Below are 23,143 nucleotides of genomic sequence, written 5' to 3' on the forward strand. Positions count from 1 at the left end.
GCATTTCCTTTACAGGAAAGCATAACCGAGGGTATAGCACCTAACTCTTTAAACCTAAATGAAACAACATGGCACATATGATTTACTTCTTTGAAATAACCATTGTGTGCAGAGATTTTGCAGCTATCTCCTTTCCTTCAGTTTTTGTGCTAATATTCGTATCTCTCATACTAGCATTTCCTATATAGGAAAGCATAACCGAGGGTATAGCACCTAAGTCTTTAAACCTAAATGAAACAACATGGCACATATGATTTACTTCCGAGAACTAAGCATTGTGTGCAGAGGTATTGCAGCTATCTCCTTTCCTTCAGTTTTTGTGCTAACATTCGTGTCTGCAGAACTAGCATTTCTAATACAGGAAAGCATAACCGAGGGTATAGCACCTAACTCTTTAAACCTAAATGAAACAACATGGCACATATGATTTACTTCTGAGAACTAAGCATTGTGTGCACAGTTTTTGCAGCTATCTCCTTTCCTTCAGTTTTTGTGCTAACATTCCTATATCTGAACCTAGCATTTACACTATAGGATAGCATTTCCGCGGGTATAGCACCTAACTCTTTAAACCTAAATGAAACAACATGGCACATGAGATTTACTTCTGAGAACTAAGCATTGTGTGCAGAGATTTTGCAGCTATCTCCTTTCCTTCAGTTTTTGTGCTAACATTCCTATGTCTAAAACTAGCATTTACACTATAGGAAAGCATTACGACTGGTATAGCACCTAACTCTTTAAACCAAATGAAAAACTATGGCACATATGATTTACTTCTGAGAACTAAGCTTTGTGTGCAGAGATTTTGCAGCTATCTCCTTTCCTTCAGTTTTTGTGCTAACATTCCTATGTCTAAAACTAGCATTTACACTATAGGAAAACATTACCACGGGTATAGGACCTACCTCTTTAAACCTAAATGAAATAGCATGGCACATATGATTTACTTATGAGAACTAAGCATTGTGTGCAGAGATTTTGCAGCTATCTCCTTTCCTTCAGTTTTTGTGCTAACATTCGTATCTCCAGAACTAGCATTTCTTATACAGGAAAGCATAACCGAGGGTATAGCACCTAACTCTTTAAACCTAAATGAAACAACATGGGACATAAGATTTACTTCTTAGAACTAAGCATTGTGTGCAGAGATTTTGCAACTATCTCCTTTCCTTCAGTTTTTGTGCTAACATTCGTATCTCTCATACTAGTATTTCCTATATAGGAAAGCATAACCGAGGGTATATCACCTAAGTCTTTAAACCTAAATGAAACAACATGGCACATATGATTTACTTTTGAGAACTAAGCATTGTGTGCAGAAGTTTTGCAATTACCCCTTTCCTTCAGTTTTTGTGCTAACATTCGTATCTCTATAATTAGCATTTACACGATAGGAAAGCATTACCGCGGGTATAGCACCTAACTCTTTAAACCTAAATGAAACAACATGGCAACTATGATTTACTTCTGAAAACTAAGCATTGTGTGCAGAGATTTTGCAGGTCTCTCCTTTCCTTTAGTTTTTGTGCTAACATTCGTATCTCTTAAACTAGCATTCCCTATATAGGAAAGCATAAGCGAGGGTATAGCACATAACTCTTTAAACCTGAATGAAGCAACATGGCACATATGATTTACTTCTGAGAAGTAAGCATTGTGTGCAGAGATTTTGCAGCTATCTCCTTTTCTTCAGTTTTTGTGCTTACATTCATATCTCCAGAACTAACCTTTCCTATACAGAAAGCATAACCGAGGGTATAGCACCTAACTATTTAAACCTAAATGAAACAACATGGCACATATGATTTACTTCTGAGAACTAAGCATTGTGTGCAGAGGTTTTGCATCTATCTCCTTTCCTTCAGTTTTTGTGCTAACATTCCTATATCAGAACCTAGCATTTACACTATAGGATAGGATTACCGCGGGTATAGCACCTAACTCTTTAAACCTAAATGAAACAACATGGTACATATGATTTACTTCTGAGAACTAACCATTGTGTGCAGAGATTTTTCAGCTATCTCCTTTCCTTCAGTTTTTGTGCTAACATTCCTATGTCTAAAACTAGCTTTTACACTATAGGAAAGCATTACCTCGGGTATAGCACCTAACTCTTTAAACCTAAATGAAACAACATGGCACATATGATTTACTTCTGAGAACTAAGCAATGTGTGTAGAGATTTTGCAGTTATCTCCTTTCCTTCATTTTAGTGCTAACATTCATATCTCCAGAACTAGCATTTCCTATACAGGAAAGCATAACCGAGGGTATAGCACCTAACTCTTTAAACCTAAATGAAACAACATGGCACATATGATTCACTTCTTAGATCTAAGCATTGTGTGCAGAGATTTTGCAACTATCTCCTTTCCTTCAGTTTTTGTGCTAACATTCGTATCTCTCATACTAGCATTTCCTATATAGGAAAGCATAACCGAGGTTATAGCACCTAAGTCTTTAAACCTAAATGAAACAACATGGCACATATGATTTACTTCTGAGAACTAAGCATTGTGTGCAGAGGTTTTGCAGCTATCTCCTTTCCTTCAGTTTTTGTGCTAACATTCGTATCTCTAAGACTAGCATTTCCTATATAGGAAAGCATAACCGAGGGTATAGCACCTCACTCTTTAAACCTAAATGAAACAACATGGCACATATGATTTCCTTCTGAAAACTAAGCCTTGTGTGCAGAGATTTTTCAGCTATCTCCTTTCCTTCAGTTTTTGTGCTAACATTCTTATGTCTAAAACTAGCATTTACACTATAGGAAAGCATTACCGCGGGTATAGCACCTAACTCTTTAAACCTAAATGAAACAACATGGCAACTATGATTTACTTCTGAGAACTAAGCATTGTGTGCAAAGATTTTTCAGCTATCTCCTTTCCTTCAGTTTTTGTGCTAACATTCGTATCTCTTAAACTAGCATTCCCTATATAGGAAAGCATAACCGAGGGTATAGCACCTAACTCTTTAAACCTGAATGAAAGAACAAGGCACATATGATTTACTTCTGAGAAGTAAGCATTGTGTGCAGCGATTTTGCAGCTATCTCCTTTCTTTCAGTTTTTGTGCTTACATTCATATCTCCAGAACTAACCTTTCCTATACAAGAAGCATAACCGAGGGTATAGCACCTAACTATTTAAACCTAAATGAAACAACATGGCACATATGATTTACTTCTGAGAACTAAGCATTGTGTGCAGAGGTTTTGCATCTATCACCTTTCCTTCAGTTTTTGTGCTAACATTCCTATATCAGAACCTAGCATTTACACTATAGGATAGGATTACCGCGGGTATAGCACCTAACTCTTTAAACCTAAATGAAACAACATGGTACATATGATTTACTTCTGAGAACTAACCATTGTGTGCAGAGATTTTTCAGCTATCTCCTTTCCTTCAGTTTTTGTGCTAACATTCGTATCTCTCATCCTAGCATTTCCTATATAGGAAAGCATGACCGAGGGTATAGCACCTAAGTCTTTAAACCTAAATGAAACAACATGGCAGATATGATTTACTTCCGAGAACTAAGCATTGTGTGCAGAGGTTTTGCAGCTATCTCCTTTCCTTCAGTTATTCTGCTAATATTCGTATCTCTAAAACTAGCATATCCTATATAGGAAGGCATAACCGAGGGGAAATCACCTCACTCTTTAAACCTAAATGAAACAACATGGCACATATGATTTCCTTCTGAAAACTAAGCATTGTGTGCAGAGATTTTGCAGCTATCTCCTTTCCTTCAGTTTTTGTGCTAACATTCGTGTCTGCAGAACTAGCATTTCTTATACAGTAAAGCATAACCGAGGGTATAGCACCTAACTCTTTAAACCTAAATGAAACAACATGGCACATATGATTTACTTCTGAGAACTAAGCAATTTGTGCAGAGATTTTGCAGCTATCTCCTTTCCTTCAGTTTTTGTGCTAACATTCGTATCTCTTAAACTAGCAATCCTTATATAGGAAAGCATAACCGAGGGTATAGCACCTAAGTGTTTAAACCTAAATGAAACCACATTGCACATATGATTTACTTCTGAGAACTAAGCATTCTGTGCAGAGGTTTTGCATCTAACTCCTTTCCTTCAGTTTTTGTGCTAACAATCCTATATCAGAACCTAGCATTTACACTATAGGATAGGATTACCGCGGTTATAGCACCTAATTCTTTAAACCTAAATGAAACAACATGGCACATATGATTTACTTCTGAGAACTAACCATTGTGTGCAGAGATTTTTCAGCTATCTCCTTTCCTTCAGTTTTTGTGCTAACATTCCTATGTCTAAAACTAGCTTTTACACTATAGGAAAGCATTACGTGGGGTATAGCACCTAACTTTTTAAACCTAAATGAAACAACATGTCACATATGATTTACTTCTGAGAACTAAGCAATGTGTGCAGAGATTTTGCAGCTATCCCCTTTCCTTCAGTTTTAGTGCTAACATTCATATCTCCAGAACTAGCATTTCCTATACAGGAAAGCATAACCGAGGGTATAGCACCTAACTCTTTAAACCTAAATGAAACAACATGGCACATATGATTTACTTCTTAGAAATAACCATTGTGTGCAGAGATTTTGCAGCTATCTCCTTTCCTTCAGTTTTTGTGCTAATATTCGTATCTCTCATACTAGCATTTCCTATATAGGAAAGCATAACCGAGGGTATAGCACCTAAGTCTTTAAACCTAAATGAAACAACATGGCACATATGATTTACTTCCGAGAACTAAGCATTGTGTGCAGAGGTATTGCAGCTATCTCCTTTCCTTCAGTTTTTGTGCTAACATTCGTGTCTGCAGAACTAGCATTTCTAATACAGGAAAGCATAACCGAGGGTATAGCACCTAACTCTTTAAACCTAAATGAAACAACATGGCACATATGATTTACTTCTGAGAACTAAGCATTGTGTGCACAGTTTTTGCAGCTATCTCCTTTCCTTCAGTTTTTGTGCTAACATTCCTATATCTGAACCTAGCATTTACACTATAGGATAGCATTTCCGCGGGTATAGCACCTAACTCTTTAAACCTAAATGAAACAACATGGCACATGAGATTTACTTCTGAGAACTAAGCATTGTGTGCAGAGATTTTGCAGCTATCTCCTTTCCTTCAGTTTTTGTGCTAACATTCCTATGTCTAAAACTAGCATTTACACTATAGGAAAGCATTACCACTGGTATAGCACCTAACTCTTTAAACCAAATGAAAAACTATGGCACATATGATTTACTTCTGAGAACTAAGCTTTGTGTGCAGAGATTTTGCAGCTATCTCCTTTCCTTCAGTTTTTGTGCTAACATTCCTATGTCTAAAACTAGCATTTACACTATAGGAAAACATTACCACGGGTATAGGACCTACCTCTTTAAACCTAAATGAAATAGCATGGCACATATGATTTACTTATGAGAACTAAGCATTGTGTGCAGAGATTTTGCAGCTATCTCCTTTCCTTCAGTTTTTGTGCTAACATTCGTATCTCCAGAACTAGCATTTCTTATACAGGAAAGCATAACCGAGGGTATAGCACCTAACTCTTTAAACCTAAATGAAACAACATGGCACATATGATTTACTTCTGAGAACTAACCATTCTGTGCAGAGATTTTTCAGCTATCTCCTTTCCTTCAGTTTTTGTCCTAATATTCCTATGTCTAAAACTAGCTTTTACACTAGAGGAAAGCATTACCTCGGGTATAGCACCTAAGTCTTTAAACCTAAATGAAACAACATGGCACATATGATTTACTTCCGAGAACGAAGCATTGTGTGCAGAGGTTTTGCAGCTATCTCCTTTCCTTCAGTTTTTCTGCTAACATTCGTTTCTCTAAAACTAGCATTTCCTATATAGGAAAGCATAACCGAGGGTATAGCACCTCACTCTTTAAACCTAAATGAAACAACATGGCACCTATGATTTACTTCTTAGAACTAAACATTGTGTGCAGAGATTTTGCAGCTATCTCCTTTCCTTCAGTTTTTGTGCTAACATTCGTAACTCCAGAACTAGCATTTCTTATACAGGAAAGCATAACCGAGGTTATAGCACCTAACTCTTTAAACCTAAATGAAACAACAAGGGACATATGATTTACTTCTGAGAACTAAGCATTGTGTGCAGAGGTTTTGCAGCTATCTCCTTTCCTTCAGTTTTTGTGCTAACATTCCTCTATAAGAACCTAGCATTTACACTATAGGATAGGATTACCGCTGGTATAGCACCTAACTCTTTAAACCTAAATGAAACAACATGGCACATATGATTTACTTCTGAGAACTAACCATTGTGTGCAGAGATTTTTCAGCTATCTCCTTTCATTCAGTTTTTGTGCTAACATTCCTATGTCTAAAACTAGCTTTTACACTATAGGAAAGCATTACCTCGGGTATAGCACCTAACTCTTTAAACCTAAATGAAACAACATGGCACATATGATTTACTTCTGAGAACTAAGCAATGTGTGCAGAGATTTTGCAGCTATCTCCTTTCCTTCATTTTAGTGCTAACATTCATATCTCCAGAACTAGCATTTCCTATACAGGAAAGCATAACCGAGGGTATAGCACCTAACTCTTTAAACCTAAATGAAACAACATGGCACATATGATTCACTTCTTAGATCTAAGCATTGTGTGCAGAGATTTTGCAACTATCTCCTTTCCTTCAGTTTTTGTGCTAACATTCGTATCTCTCATACTAGCATTTCCAATATAGGAAAGCATAACCGAGGGTATAGCACCTAAGTCTTTAAACCTAAATGAAACAACATGGCACATATGATTTACTTCTGAGAACTAAGCATTGTGTGCAGAGGTTTTGCAGCTATCTCCTTTCCTTCAGTTTTTGTGCTAACATTCGTATCTCTAAAACTAGCATTTCCTATATAGGAAAGCATAACCGAGGGTATAGCACCTCACTCTTTAAACCTAAATGAAACAACATGGCACATATGATTTCCTTCTGAAAACTAAGCATTGTGTGCAGAGATTTTTCAGCTATCTCCTTTCCTTCAGTTTTTGTGCTAACATTCCTATGTCTAAAACTAGCATTTACAATATAGGAAAGCATTACCGCGGGTATAGCACCTAACTCTTTAAACCTAAATGAAACAACATGGCAACTATGATTTACTTCTGAGAACTAAGCATTGTGTGCAGAGATTTTTCAGCTATCTCCTTTCCTTCAGTTTTTGTGCTAATATTCGTATCTCTTAAACTAGCATTCCCTATATAGGAAAGCATAACCGAGGGTATAGCACCTAACTCTTTAAACCTGAATGAAACAACATGGCACATATGATTTACTTCTGAGAAGTAAGCATTGTGTGCAGAGATTTTGCAGCTATCTCCTTTCTTTCAGTTTTTGTGCTTACATTCATATCTCCAGAACTAACCTTTCCTATACAGGAAGCATAACCGAGGGTATAGCACCTAACTATTTAAACCTAAATGAAACAACATGGCACATATGATTTACTTCTGAGAACTAAGCATTGTGTGCAGAGGTTTTGCATCTATCTCCTTTCCTTCAGTTTTTGTGCTAACATTCCTATATCAGAACCTAGCATTTACACTATAGGATAGGATTACCGCGGGTATAGCACCTAACTCTTTAAACCTAAATGAAACAACATGGTACATATGATTTACTTCTGAGAACTAACCATTGTGTGCATAGATTTTTCAGCTATCTCCTTTCCTTCAGTTTTTGTGCTAACATTCGTATCTCTCATCCTAGCATTTCCTATATAGGAAAGCATGACCGAGGGTATAGCACCTAAGTCTTTAAACCTAAATGAAACAACATGGCACATATGATTTCCTTCTGAAAACTAAGCATTGTGTGCAGAGATTTTTCAGCTATCTCCTTTCCTTCAGTTTTTGTGCTAACATTCCTATGTCTAAGACTAGCTATTACACTATAGGAAAGCATTACCGGGGGTATAGCACCTAACTCTTTAAACCTAAATGAAACAACATGGCACCTATGATTTACTTCTGAGAACTAAGCATTGTGTGCAGAGATTTTGCAGCTATCTCCTTTCCTTCAGTTTTTGTGCTAACATTCGTATCTCCAGAACTAGCATTTCTTATACAGGAAAGCATAACCGAGGTTATAGCACCTAACTCTTTAAACCTAAATGAAACAACATGGCACATATGATTTACTTCTGAGAACTAAGCATTGTGTGCAGAGGTATTGCAGCTATCTCCTTTCCTTCAGTTTTTGTGCTAACATTTCTATATCAGAACCTAGCATTTACACTATAGGATAGGATTACCGCTGGTATAGCACCTAACTCTTTAAACCTAAATGAAACAACATGGCACCTATGATTTACTTCTGAGAACTAAGCATTGTGTGCAGAGATTTTGCAGCTATCTCCTTTCCTTCAGTTTTTGTGCTAACATTCGTGTCTGCAGAACTAGCATTTCTAATACAGGAAAGCATAACCGTGGGTATAGCACCTAACTCTTTAAACCTAAATGAAACAACATGGCACATATGATTTACTTCTGAGAACTAAGCATTGTGTGCAGAGATTTTGCAGCTATCTCCTTTCCTTCAGTTTTTGTGCTAACATTCCTATGTCTAAAACTAGCATTTACAGTATAGGAAAGCATTTCCACTGGTATAGCACCTAACTCTTTAAACCTAAATGAAAAACTATGGCACATATGATTTACTTCTGAGAACTAGGCTTTGTGTGCAGAGATTTTGCAGCTATCTCCTTTCCTTCAGTTTTTCTGCTAACATTCCTATGTCTAAAACTAGCATTTACACTATAGGAAAGCATTACCACGGGTATAGGACCTACCTCTTTAAACCTAAATGAAATAGCATGGCACATATGATTTACTTATGAGAACTAAGCATTGTGTGCAGAGATTTTGCAGCTATCTCCTTTCCTTCAGTTTTTGTGCTAACATTCGTATCTCCAGAACTAGCATTTCTTATACAGGAAAGCATAATCGAGGGTATAGCACCTAACTCTTTAAACCTAAATGAAACAACATGGGACATAAGATTTACTTCTGAGAACTAAGCATTGTGTGCAGAGGTTTTGCAGCTATCTCCTTTCCTTCAGTTTTTGTGCTAACATTCCTATATCAGAACCTAGCATTTACACTATAGGATAGGATTACCACGGGTATAGCACCTAACTCTTTAAACCTAAATGAAACAACATGGCACATATGATTTACTTCTGAGAACTAACCATTCTGTGCAGAGATTTTTCAGCTATCTCCTTTCCTTCAGTTTTTGTCCTAATATTCCTATGTCTAAAACTAGCTTTTACACTAGAGGAAAGCATTACCTCGGGTATAGCACCTAAGTCTTTAAACCTAAATGAAACAACATGGCACATATGATTTACTTCCGAGAACGAAGCATTGTGTGCAGAGGTTTTGCAGCTATCTCCTTTCCTTCAGTTTTTGTGCTAACATTCCTCTATAAGAACCTAGCATTTACACTATAGGATAGGATTACCGCTGGTATAGCACCTAACTCTTTAAACCTAAATGAAACAACATGGCACATATGATTTACTTCTGAGAACTAACCATTGTGTGCAGAGATTTTTCAGCTATCTCCTTTCCTTCAGTTTTTGTGCTAACATTCCTATGTCTAAAACTAGCTTTTACACTATAGGAAAGCATTACCTCGGGTATAGCACCTAACTCTTTAAACCTAAATGAAACAACATGGCACATATGATTTACTTCTGAGAACTAAGCAATGTGTGCAGAGATTTTGCAGCTATCTCCTTTCCTTCATTTTAGTGCTAACATTCATATCTCCAGAACTAGCATTTCCTATACAGGAAAGCATAACCGAGGGTATAGCACCTAACTCTTTAAACCTAAATGAAACAACATGGCACATATGATTCACTTCTTAGATCTAAGCATTGTGTGCAGAGATTTTGCAACTATCTCCTTTCCTTCAGTTTTTGTGCTAACATTCGTATCTCTCATAATAGCATTTCCTATATAGGAAAGCATAACCGAGGGTATAGCACCTAAGTCTTTAAACCTAAATGAAACAACATGGCAGATATGATTTACTTCCGAGAACTAAGCATTGTGTGCAGAGGTTTTGCAGCTATCTCCTTTCCTTCAGTTATTCTGCTAACATTCGTATCTCTAAAACTAGCATTTCCTATATAGGAAAGCATAACCGAGGGGAAATCACCTCACTCTTTAAACCTAAATGAAACAACATGGCACATATGATTTCCTTCTGAAAACTAAGCATTGTGTGCAGAGATTTTTCAGCTATCTCCTTTCCTTCAGTTTTTGTGCTAACATTCCTATGTCTAAGACTAGCATTTACACTATAGGAAAGCATTACCGGGGGTATAGCACCTAACTCTTTAAACCTAAATGAAACAACATGGCACCTATGATTTACTTCTGAGAACTAAGCATTGTGTGCAGAGATTTTGCAGCTATCTCCTTTCCTTCAGTTTTTGTGCTAACATTCGTGTCTGCAGAACTAGCATTTCTAATACAGGAAAGCATAACCGAGGGTATAGCACCTAACTCTTTAAACCTAAATGAAACAACATGGCACATATGATTTACTTCTGAGAACTAAGCATTGTGTGCACAGTTTTTGCAGCTATCTCCTTTCCTTCAGTTTTTGTGCCAGCATTCCTATATCTGAACCTAGCATTTACACTATAGGATAGCATTTCCGCGGGTATAGCACCTAACTCTTTAAACCTAAATGAAAAACTATGGCACATATGATTTACTTCTGAGAACTAAGCTTTGTGTGCAGAGATTTTGCAGCTATCTCCTTTCCTTCAGTTTTTGTGCTAACATTCCTATGTCTAAAACTAGCATTTACACTATAGGAAAGCATTACCACCGGTATAGGACCTACCTCTTTAAACCTAAATGAAATAGCATGGCACATATGATTTACTTATGAGAACTAAGCATTGTGTGCAGAGATTTTGCAGCTATCTCCTATCCTTCAGTTTTTGTGCTAACATTCGTATCTCCAGAACTAGCATTTCTTATACAGGAAAGCATAACCGAGGGTATAGCACCTAACTCTTTAAACCTAAATGAAACAACATGGGACATAAGATTTACTTCTGAGAACTAAGCATTGTGTGCAGAGGTTTTGCAGCTATCTCCTTTCCTTCAGTTTTTGTGCTAACATTCCTATATCAGAACCTAGCATTTACACTATAGGATAGGATTACCACGGGTATAGCACCTAACTCTTTAAACCTAAATGAAACAACATGGCACATATGATTTACTTCTGAGAACTAACCGTTCTGTGCAGAGATTTTTCAACTATCTCCTTTCCTTCAGTTTTTGTCCTAATAGTCCTATGTCTAAAACTAGCTTTTACACTAGAGGAAAGCATTACCTCGGTTATAGCACCTAAGTCTTTAAACCTAAATGAAACAACATGGCACATATGATTTACTTCCGAGAACGAAGCATAGTGTGCAGAGGTTTTGCAGCTATCTCCTTTCCTTCAGTTTTTCTGCTAACATTCGTTTCTCTAAAACTATCATTTCCTATATAGGAAAGCATAACCGAGGGTATAGCACCTCACTCTTTAAACCTAAATGAAACAACATGGCACATATGATTTCCTTTTGAAAACTAAGCATTGTGTGCAGAGATTTTGCAGCTATCTCCTTTCCTTCAGTTTTTGTGCTAACATTCGTAACTCCAGAACTAGCATTTCTTATACAGGAAAGCATAACCGAGGTTATAGCACCTAACTCTTTAAACCTAAATGAAACAACATGGGACATATGATTTACTTCTGAGAACTAAGCATTGTGTGCAGAGGTTTTGCAGCTATCTCCTTTCCTTCAGTTTTTGTGCTAACATTCCTCTATCAGAACCTAGCATTTACACTATAGGATAGGATTACCGCTGGTATAGCACCTAACTCTTTAAACCTAAATGAAACAACATGGCACATATGATTTACTTCTGAGAACTAACCATTGTCTCCAGAGATTTTTCAGCTATCTCCTTTCCTTCAGTTTTTGTGCTAACATTCCTATGTCTAAAACTAGCTTTTACACTATAGGAAAGCATTACCGCGGGTATAGCACCTAACTCTTTAAACCTAAATGAAACAACATGGCACCTATGATTTACTTCTGAGAACTAAGCATTGTGTGCAGAGATTTTGCAGCTATCTCCTTTCCTTCAGTTTTTGTGCTAACATTCGTGTCTGCAGAACTATAATTTCTTATACAGTAAAGCATAACCGAGGGTATAGCACCTAACTCTTTAAACCTAAATGAAACAACATGGCACATATGATTTACTTCTGAGAACTAAGCAATTTGTGCAGAGATTTTGCAGCTATCTCCTTTCCTTCAGTTTTTGTGCTAACATTTGTATCTCTTAAACTAGCAATCCTTATATAGGAAAGCATAACCGAGGGTATAGCACCTAAGTGTTTAAACCTAAATGAAACCACATTGCACATATGATTTACTTCTGAGAACTAAGCATTCTGTGCAGAGGTTTTGCATCTAACTCCTTTCCTTCAGTTTTTGTGCTAACAATCCTATATCAGAACCTAGCATTTACACTATAGGATAGGATTACCGCGGTTATAGCACCTAATTCTTTAAACCTAAATGAAACAACATGGCACATATGATTTACTTCTGAGAACTAACCATTGTGTGCAGAGATTTTTCAGCTATCTCCTTTCCTTCAGTTTTTGTGCTAACATTCCTATGTCTAAAACTAGCTTTTACACTATAGGAAAGCATTACGTGGGGTATAGCACCTAACTTTTTAAACCTAAATGAAACAACATGTCACATATGATTTACTTCTGAGAACTAAGCAATGTGTGCAGAGATTTTGCAGCTATCCCCTTTCCTTCAGTTTTAGTGCTAACATTCATATCTCCAGAACTAGCATTTCCTATACAGGAAAGCATAACCGAGGGTATAGCACCTAACTCTTTAAACCTAAATGAAACAACATGGCACATATGATTTACTTCTTAGAAATAACCATTGTGTGCAGAGATTTTGCAGCTATCTCCTTTCCTTCAGTTTTTGTGCTAATATTCGTATCTCTCATACTAGCATTTCCTATATAGGAAAGCATAACCGAGGGTATAGCACCTAAGTCTTTAAACCTAAATGAAACAACATGGCACATATGATTTACTTCCAAGAACTAAGCATTGTGTGCAGAGGTATTGCAGCTATCTCCTTTCCTTCAGTTTTTGTGCTAACATTCGTGTCTGCAGAACTAGCATTTCTAATACAGGAAAGCATAACCGAGGGTATAGCACCTAACCCTTTAAACCTAAATGAAACAACATGGCACATATGATTTACTTCTGAGAACTAAGCATTGTGTGCACAGTTTTTGCAGCTATCTCCTTTCCTTCAGTTTTTGTGCTAACATTCCTATATCTGAACCTAGCATTTACACTATAGGATAGCATTTCCGCGGGTATAGCACCTAACTCTTAAAACCTAAATGAAACAACATGGCACATGAGATTTACTTCTGAGAACTAAGCATTGTGTGCAGAGATTTTGCAGCTATCTCCTTTCCTTCAGTTTTTGTGCTAACATTCCTATGTCTAAAACTATCATTTACACTATAGGAAAGCATTACCACTGGTATAGCACCTAACTCTTTAAACCAAATGAAAAACTATGGCACATATGATTTACTTCTGAGAACTAAGCTTTGTGTGCAGAGATTTTGCAGCTATCTCCTTTCCTTCAGTTTTTGTGCTAACATTCCTATGTCTAAAACTAGCATTTACACTATAGGAAAACATTACCACGGGTATAGGACCTACCTCTTTAAACCTAAATGAAATAGCATGGCACATATGATTTACTTATGAGAACTAAGCATTGTGTGCAGAGATTTTGCAGCTATCTCCTTTCCTTCAGTTTTTGTGCTAACATTCGTATCTCCAGAACTAGCATTTCTTATACAGGAAAGCATAACCGAGGGTATAGCACCTAACTCTTTAAACCTAAATGAAACAACATGGGACATAAGATTTACTTCTGAGAACTAAGCATTGTGTGCAGAGGTTTTGCAGCTATCTCCTTTCCTTCAGTTTTTGTGCTAACATTCCTATATCAGAACCTAGCATTTACACTATAGGATAGGATTACCACGGGTATAGCACCTAACTCTTTAAACCTAAATGAAACAACATGGCACATATGATTTACTTCTGAGAACTAACCATTCTGTGCAGAGATTTTTCAGCTATCTCCTTTCCTTCAGTTTTTGTCCTAATATTCCTATGTCTAAAACTAGCTTTCACACTAGAGGAAAGCATTACCTCGGGTATAGCACCTAAGTCTTTAAACCTAAATGAAACAACATGGCACATATGATTTACTTCCGAGAACGAAGCATTGTGTGCAGAGGTTTTGCAGCTATCTCCTTTCCTTCAGTTTTTCTGCTAACATTCGTTTCTCTAAAACTAGCATTTCCTATATAGGAAAGCATAACCGAGGGTATAGCACCTCACTCTTTAAACCTAAATGAAACAACAGGGCACATATGATTTACTTCTGAGAACTAACCATTGTCTCCAGAGATTTTTCAGCTATCTCCTTTCCTTCAGTTTTTGTGCTATCATTCCTATGTCTAAAACTAGCTTTTACACTATAGGAAAGCATTACCGCGGGTATAGCACCTAACTCTTTAAACCTAAATGAAACAACATGGCACCTATGATTTACTTCTGAGAACTAAGCATTGTGTGCAGAGATTTTGCAGCTATCTCCTTTCCTTCAGTTTTTGTGCTAACATTCGTGTCTGCAGAACCAGCATTTCTTATACAGTAAAGCATAACCGAGGGTATAGCACCTAACTCTTTAAACCTAAATGAAACAACATGGCACATATGATTTACTTCTGAGAACTAAGCAATGTGTGCAGAGATTTTGCAGCTATCTCCTTTCATTCAGTTTTTGTGCTAACATTCGTATCTCTTAAACTAGCAATCCCTATATAGGAAAGCATAACCGACGATATAGCACCTAAGTGTTTAAACCTAAATGAAACCACATTGCACATATGATTTACTTCTGAGAACTAAGCATTCTGTGCAGAGGTTTTGCATCTATCTCCTTTCCTTCAGTTTTTGTGCTAACATTCCTATATCAGAACCTTGCATTTACAGTATAGGATAGGATTACCGCGGTTATAGCACCTAATTCTTTAAACCTAAATGAAACAACATGGCACATATGATTTACTTCTGAGAACTAAGCATTGTGTGCAGAGGTTTTGCAGCTATCTCCTTTCCTTCAGTTTTTGTGCTAACATTCCTCTATCAGAACCTAGCATTTACACTATAGGATAGGATTACCGCTGGTATAGCACCTAACTCTTTAAACCTAAATGAAACAACATGGCACATATGATTTACTTCTGAGAACTAACCATTGTCTCCAGAGATTTTTCAGCTATCTCCTTTCCTTCAGTTTTTGTGCTAACATTCCTATGTCTAAAACTAGCTTTTACACTATAGGAAAGCATTACCGCGGGTATAGCACCTAACTCTTTAAACCTAAATGAAACAACATGGCACCTATGATTTACTTCTGAGAACTAAGCATTGTGTGCAGAGATTTTGCAGCTATCTCCTTTCCTTCAGTTTTTGTGCTAACATTCGTGTCTGCAGAACTAGCATTTCTTATACAGTAAAGCATAACCGAGGGTATAGCACCTAACTCTTTAAACCTAAATGAAACAACATGGCACATATGATTTACTTCTGAGAACTAAGCAATTTGTGCAGAGATTTTGCAGCTATCTCCTTTCCTTCAGTTTTTGTGCTAACATTCGTATCTCTTAAACTAGCAATCCTTATATAGGAAAGCATAACCGAGGGTATAGCACCTAAGTGTTTAAACCTAAATGAAACCACATTGCACATATGATTTACTTCTGAGAACTAAGCATTCTGTGCAGAGGTTTTGCATCTAACTCCTTTCCTTCAGTTTTTGTGCTAACAATCCTATATCAGAACCTAGCATTTACACTATAGGATAGGATTACCGCGGTTATAGCACCTAATTCTTTAAACCTAAATGAAACAACATGGCACATATGATTTACTTCTGAGAACTAACCATTGTGTGCAGAGATTTTTCAGCTATCTCCTTTCCTTCAGTTTTTGTGCTAACATTCCTATGTCTAAAACTAGCTTTTACACTATAGGAAAGCATTACGTGGAGTATAGCACCTAACTTTTTAAACCTAAATGAAACAACATGTCACATATGATTTACTTCTGAGAACTAAGCAATGTGTGCAGAGATTTTGCAGCTATCCCCTTTCCTTCAGTTTTAGTGCTAACATTCATATCTCCAGAACTAGCATTTCCTATACAGGAAAGCATAACCGAGGGTATAGCACCTAACTCTTTAAACCTAAATGAAACAACATGGCACATATGATTTACTTCTTAGAAAAAACCATTGTGTGCAGAGATTTTGCAGCTATCTCCTTTCCTTCAGTTTTTGTGCTAATATTCGTATCTCTCATACTAGCATTTCCTATATAGGAAAGCATAACCGAGGGTATAGCACCTAAGTCTTTAAACCTAAATGAAACAACATGGCACATATGATTTACTTCCGAGAACTAAGCATTGTGTGCAGAGGTATTGCAGCTATCTCCTTTCCTTCAGTTTTTGTGCTAACATTCGTGTCTGCAGAACTAGCATTTCTAATACAGGAAAGCATAACCGAGGGTATAGCACCTAACTCTTTAAACCTAAATGAAACAACATGGCACATATGATTTACTTCTGAGAACTAAGCATTGTGTGCACAGTTTTTGCAGCTATCTCCTTTCCTTCAGTTTTTGTGCTAACATTCCTATATCTGAACCTAGCATTTACACTATAGGATAGCATTTCCGCGGGTATAGCACCTAACTCTTTAAACCTAAATGAAACAACATGGCACATGAGATTTACTTCTGAGAACTAAGCATTGTGTGCAGAGATTTTGCAGCTATCTCCTTTCCTTCAGTTTTTGTGCTAACATTCCTATGTCTAAAACTAGCATTTACACTATAGGAAAGCATTACCACTGGTATAGCACCTAACTCTTTAAACCAAATGAAAAACTATGGCACATATGATTTACCTCTGAGAACTAAGCTTTGTGTGCAGAGATTTTGCAGCTATCTCCTTTCCTTCAGTTTTTGTGCTAACATTCCTATGTCTAAAACTAGCATTTACACTATAGGAAAACATTACCACGGGTATAGGACCTACCTCTTTAAACCTAAATGAAATAGCATGGCACATATGATTTACTTATGAGAACTAAGCATTGTGTGCAGAGATTTTGCAGCTATCTCCTTTCCTTCAGTTTTTGTGCTAACATTCGTATCTCCAGAACTAGCATTTCTTATACAGGAAAGCATAACCGAGGGTATAGCACCTAACTCTTTAAACCTAAATGAAACAACATGGGACATAAGATTTACTTCTGAGAACTAAGCATTGTGTGCAGAGGTTTTGCAGCTATCTCCTTTCCTTCAGTTTTTGTGCTAACATTCCTATATCAGAACCTAGCATTTACACTATAGGATAGGATTACCACGGGTATAGCACCTAACTCTTTAAACCTAAATGAAACAACATGGCACATATGATTTACTTCTGAGAACTAACCATTCTGTGCAGAGATTTTTCAGCTATCTCCTTTCCTTCAGTTTTTGTCCTAATATTCCTATGTCTAAAACTAGCTTTTACACTAGAGGAAAGCATTACCTCGGGTATAGCACCTAAGTCTTTAAACCTAAATGAAACAACATGGCACATATGATTTACTTCCGAGAACGAAGCATTGTGTGCAGAGGTTTTGCAGTTATCTCCTTTCCTTCAGTTTTTCTGCTAACATTCGTTTCTCTAAAACTAGCATTTCCTATATAGGAAAGCATAACCGAGGGTATAGCACCTCACTCTTTAAACCTAAATGAAACAACATGGCACATATGATTTACTTCTGAGAACTAACCATTGTCTCCAGAGATTTTTCAGCTATCTCCTTTCCTTCAGTTTTTGTGCTATCATTCCTATGTCTAAAACTAGCTTTTACACTATAGGAAAGCATTACCGCGGGTATAGCACCTAACTCTTTAAACCTAAATGAAACAACATGGCACCTATGATTTACTTCTGAGAACTAAGCATTGTGTGCAGAGATTTTGCAGCTATCTCCTTTCCTTCAGTTTTTGTGCTAACATTCGTGTCTGCAGAACCAGCATTTCTTATACAGTAAAGCATAACCGAGGGTATAGCACCTAACTCTTTAAACCTAAATGAAACAACATGGCACATATGATTTACTTCTGAGAACTAAGCAATGTGTGCAGAGATTTTGCAGCTATCTACTTTCATTCAATTTTGTGCTAACATTCGTATCTCTTAAACTAGCAATCCCTATATAGGAAAGCATAACCGACGATATAGCACCTAAGTGTTTAAACCTAAATGAAACCACATTGCACATATGATTTACTTCTGAGAACTAAGCATTCTGTGCAGAGGTTTTGCATCTATCTCCTTTCCTTCAGTTTTTGTGCTAACATTCCTATATCAGAACCTAGCATTTACAGTATAGGATAGGATTACCGCGGTTATAGCACCTAATTCTTTAAACCTAAATGAAACAACATGGCACATATGATTTACTTCTGAGAACTAAGCATTGTGTGCAGAGGTTTTGCAGCTATCTCCTTTCCTTCAGTTTTTGTGCTAACATTCCTCTATCAGAACCTAGCATTTACACTATAGGATAGGATTACCGCTGGTATAGCACCTAACTCTTTAAACCTAAATGAAACAACATGGCACATATGATTTACTTCTGAGAACTAACCATTGTCTCCAGAGATTTTTCAGCTATCTCCTTTCCTTCAGTTTTTGTGCTAACATTCCTATGTCTAAAACTAGCTTTTACACTATAGGAAAGCATTACCGCGGGTATAGCACCTAACTCTTTAAACCTAAATGAAACAACATGGCACCTATGATTTACTTCTGAGAACTAAGCATTGTGTGCAGAGATTTTGCAGCTATCTCCTTTCCTTCAGTTTTTGTGCTAACATTCGTGTCTGCAGAACTAGCATTTCTTATACAGTAAAGCATAACCGAGGGTATAGCACCTAACTCTTTAAACCTAAATGAAACAACATGGCACATATGATTTACTTCTGAGAACTAAGCAATTTGTGCAGAGATTTTGCAGCTATCTCCTTTCCTTCAGTTTTTGTGCTAACATTCGTATCTCTTAAACTAGCAATCCTTATATAGGAAAGCATAACCGAGGGTATAGCACCTAAGTGTTTAAACCTAAATGAAACCACATTGCACATATGATTTACTTCTGAGAACTAAGCATTCTGTGCAGAGGTTTTGCATCTAACTCCTTTCCTTCAGTTTTTGTGCTAACAATCCTATATCAGAACCTAGCATTTACACTATAGGATAGGATTACCGCGGTTATAGCACCTAATTCTTTAAACCTAAATGAAACAACATGGCACATATGATTTACTTCTGAGAACTAACCATTGTGTGCAGAGATTTTTCAGCTATCTCCTTTCCTTCAGTTTTTGTGCTAACATTCCTATGTCTAAAACTAGCTTTTACACTATAGGAAAGCATTACGTGGGGTATAGCACCTAACTTTTTAAACCTAAATGAAACAACATGTCACATATGATTTACTTCTGAGAACTAAGCAATGTGTGCAGAGATTTTGCAGCTATCCCCTTTCCTTCAGTTTTAGTGCTAACATTCATATCTCCAGAACTAGCATTTCCTATACAGGAAAGCATAACCGAGGGTATAGCACCTAACTCTTTAAACCTAAATGAAACAACATGGCACATATGATTTACTTCTTAGAAATAACCATTGTGTGCAGAGATTTTGCAGCTATCTCCTTTCCTTCAGTTTTTGTGCTAATATTCGTATCTCTCATACTAGCATTTCCTATATAGGAAAGCATAACCGAGGGTATAGCACCTAAGTCTTTAAACCTAAATGAAACAACATGGCACATATGATTTACTTCCGAGAACTAAGCATTGTGTGCAGAGGTATTGCAGCTATCTCCTTTCCTTCAGTTTTTGTGCTAACATTCGTGTCTGCAGAACTAGCATTTCTAATACAGGAAAGCATAACCGAGGGTATAGCACCTAACTCTTTAAACCTAAATGAAACAACATGGCACATATGATTTACTTCTGAGAACTAAGCATTGTGTGCACAGTTTTTGCAGCTATCTCCTTTCCTTCAGTTTTTGTGCTAACATTCCTATATCTGAACCTAGCATTTACACTATAGGATAGCATTTCCGCGGGTATAGCACCTAACTCTTTAAACCTAAATGAAACAACATGGCACATGAGATTTACTTCTGAGAACTAAGCATTGTGTGCAGAGATTTTGCAGCTATCTCCTTTCCTTCAGTTTTTGTGCTAACATTCCTATGTCTAAAACTAGCATTTACACTATAGGAAAGCATTACCACTGGTATAGCACCTAACTCTTTAAACCAAATGAAAAACTATGGCACATATGATTTACTTCTGAGAACTAAGCTTTGTGTGCAGAGATTTTGCAGCTATCTCCTTTCCTTCAGTTTTTGTGCTAACATTCCTATGTCTAAAACTAGCATTTACACTATAGGAAAACATTACCACGGGTATAGGACCTACCTCTTTAAACCTAAATGAAATAGCATGGCACATATGATTTACTTATGAGAACTAAGCATTGTGTGCAGAGATTTTGCAGCTATCTCCTTTCCTTCAGTTTTTGTGCTAACATTCGTATCTCCAGAACTAGCATTTCTTATACAGGAAAGCATAACCGAGGGTATAGCACCTAACTCTTTAAACCTAAATGAAACAACATGGGACATAAGATTTACTTCTGAGAACTAAGCATTGTGTGCAGAGGTTTTGCAGCTATCTCCTTTCCTTCAGTTTTTGTGCTAACATTCCTATATCAGAACCTAGCATTTACACTATAGGATAGGATTACCACGGGTATAGCACCTAACTCTTTAAACCTAAATGAAACAACATGGCACATATGATTTACTTCTGAGAACTAACCATTCTGTGCAGAGATTTTTCAGCTATCTCCTTTCCTTCAGTTTTTGTGCTAACATTCGTATCTCTTAAACTAGCATTCCCTATATAGGAAAGCATAACCGAGGGTATAGCACCTAACTCTTTAAACCTGAATGAAACAACATGGCACATATGATTTACTTCTGAGAAGTAAGCATTGTGTGCAGAGATTTTGCAGCTATCTCCTTTCTTTCAGTTTTTGTGCTTACATTCATATCTCCAGAACTAACCTTTCCTATACAGGAAGCATAACCGAGGGTATAGCACCTAACTATTTAAACCTAAATGAAACAACATGGCACATATGATTTACTTCTGAGAACTAAGCATTGTGTGCAGAGGTTTTGCATCTATCTCCTTTCCTTCAGTTTTTGTGCTAACATTCCTATATCAGAACCTAGCATTTACACTATAGGATAGGATTACCGCGGGTATAGCACCTAACTCTTTAAACCTAAATGAAACAACATGGTACATATGATTTACTTCTGAGAACTAACCATTGTGTGCAGAGATTTTTCAGCTATCTCCTTTCCTTCAGTTTTTGTGCTAACATTCGTATCTCTCATCCTAGCATTTCCTATATAGGTAAGCATGACCGAGGGTATAGCACCTAAGTCTTTAAACCTAAATGAAACAACATGGCAGATATGATTTACTTCCGAGAACTAAGCATTGTGTGCAGAGGTTTTGCAGCTATCTCCTTTCCTTCAGTTATTCTGCTAACATTCGTATCTCTAAAACTAGCATTTCCTATATAGGAAAGCATAACCGAGGGGAAAGCACCTCACTCTTTAAACCTAAATTAAACAACATGGCACATATGATTTCCTTCTGAAAACTAAGCATTGTGTGCAGAGATTTTTCAGCTATCTCCTTTCCTTCAGTTTTTGTGCTAACATTCCTATGTCTAAGACTAGCATTTACACTATAGGAAAGCATTACCGGGGGTATAGCACCTAACTCTTTAAACCTAAATGAAACAACATGGCACCTATGATTTACTTCTGAGAACTAAGCATTGTGTGCAGAGATTTTGCAGCTATCTCCTTTCCTTCAGTTTTTGTGCTAACATTCGTGTCTGCAGAACTAGCATTTCTAATACAGGAAAGCATAACCGAGGGTATAGCACCTAACTCTTTAAACCTAAATGAAACAACATGGCACATATGATTTACTTCTGAGAACTAAGCATTGTGTGCACAGTTTTTGCAGCTATCTCCTTTCCTTCAGTTTTTGTGCCAGCATTCCTATATCTGAACCTAGCATTTACACTATAGGATAGCATTTCCGCGGGTATAGCACCTAACTCTTTAAACCTAAATGAAAAACTATGGCACATATGATTTACTTCTGAGAACTAAGCTTTGTGTGCAGAGATTTTGCAGCTATCTCCTTTCCTTCAGTTTTTGTGCTAACATTCCTATGTCTAAAACTAGCATTTACACTATAGGAAAGCATTACCACGGGTATAGGACCTACCTCTTTAAACCTAAATGAAATAGCATGGCACATATGATTTACTTATGAGAACTAAGCATTGTGTGCAGAGATTTTGCAGCTATCTCCTATCCTTCAGTTTTTGTGCTAACATTCGTATCTCCAGAACTAGCATTTCTTATACAGGAAAGCATAACCGAGGGTATAGCCCCTAACTCTTTAAACCTAAATGAAACAACATGGGACATAAGATTTACTTCTGAGAACTAAGCATTGTGTGCAGAGGTTTTGCAGCTATCTCCTTTCCTTCAGTTTTTGTGCTAACATTCCTATATCAGAACCTAGCATTTACACTATAGGATAGGATTACCACGGGTATAGCACCTAACTCTTTAAACCTAAATGAAACAACATGGCACATATGATTTACTTCTGAGAACTAACCGTTCTGTGCAGAGATTTTTCAACTATCTCCTTTCCTTCAGTTTTTGT

This window comes from Dasypus novemcinctus, chromosome 28, assembly GCF_030445035.2.
Source record: "Dasypus novemcinctus isolate mDasNov1 chromosome 28, mDasNov1.1.hap2, whole genome shotgun sequence".
Lineage (NCBI taxonomy): Eukaryota > Metazoa > Chordata > Mammalia > Cingulata > Dasypodidae > Dasypus > Dasypus novemcinctus.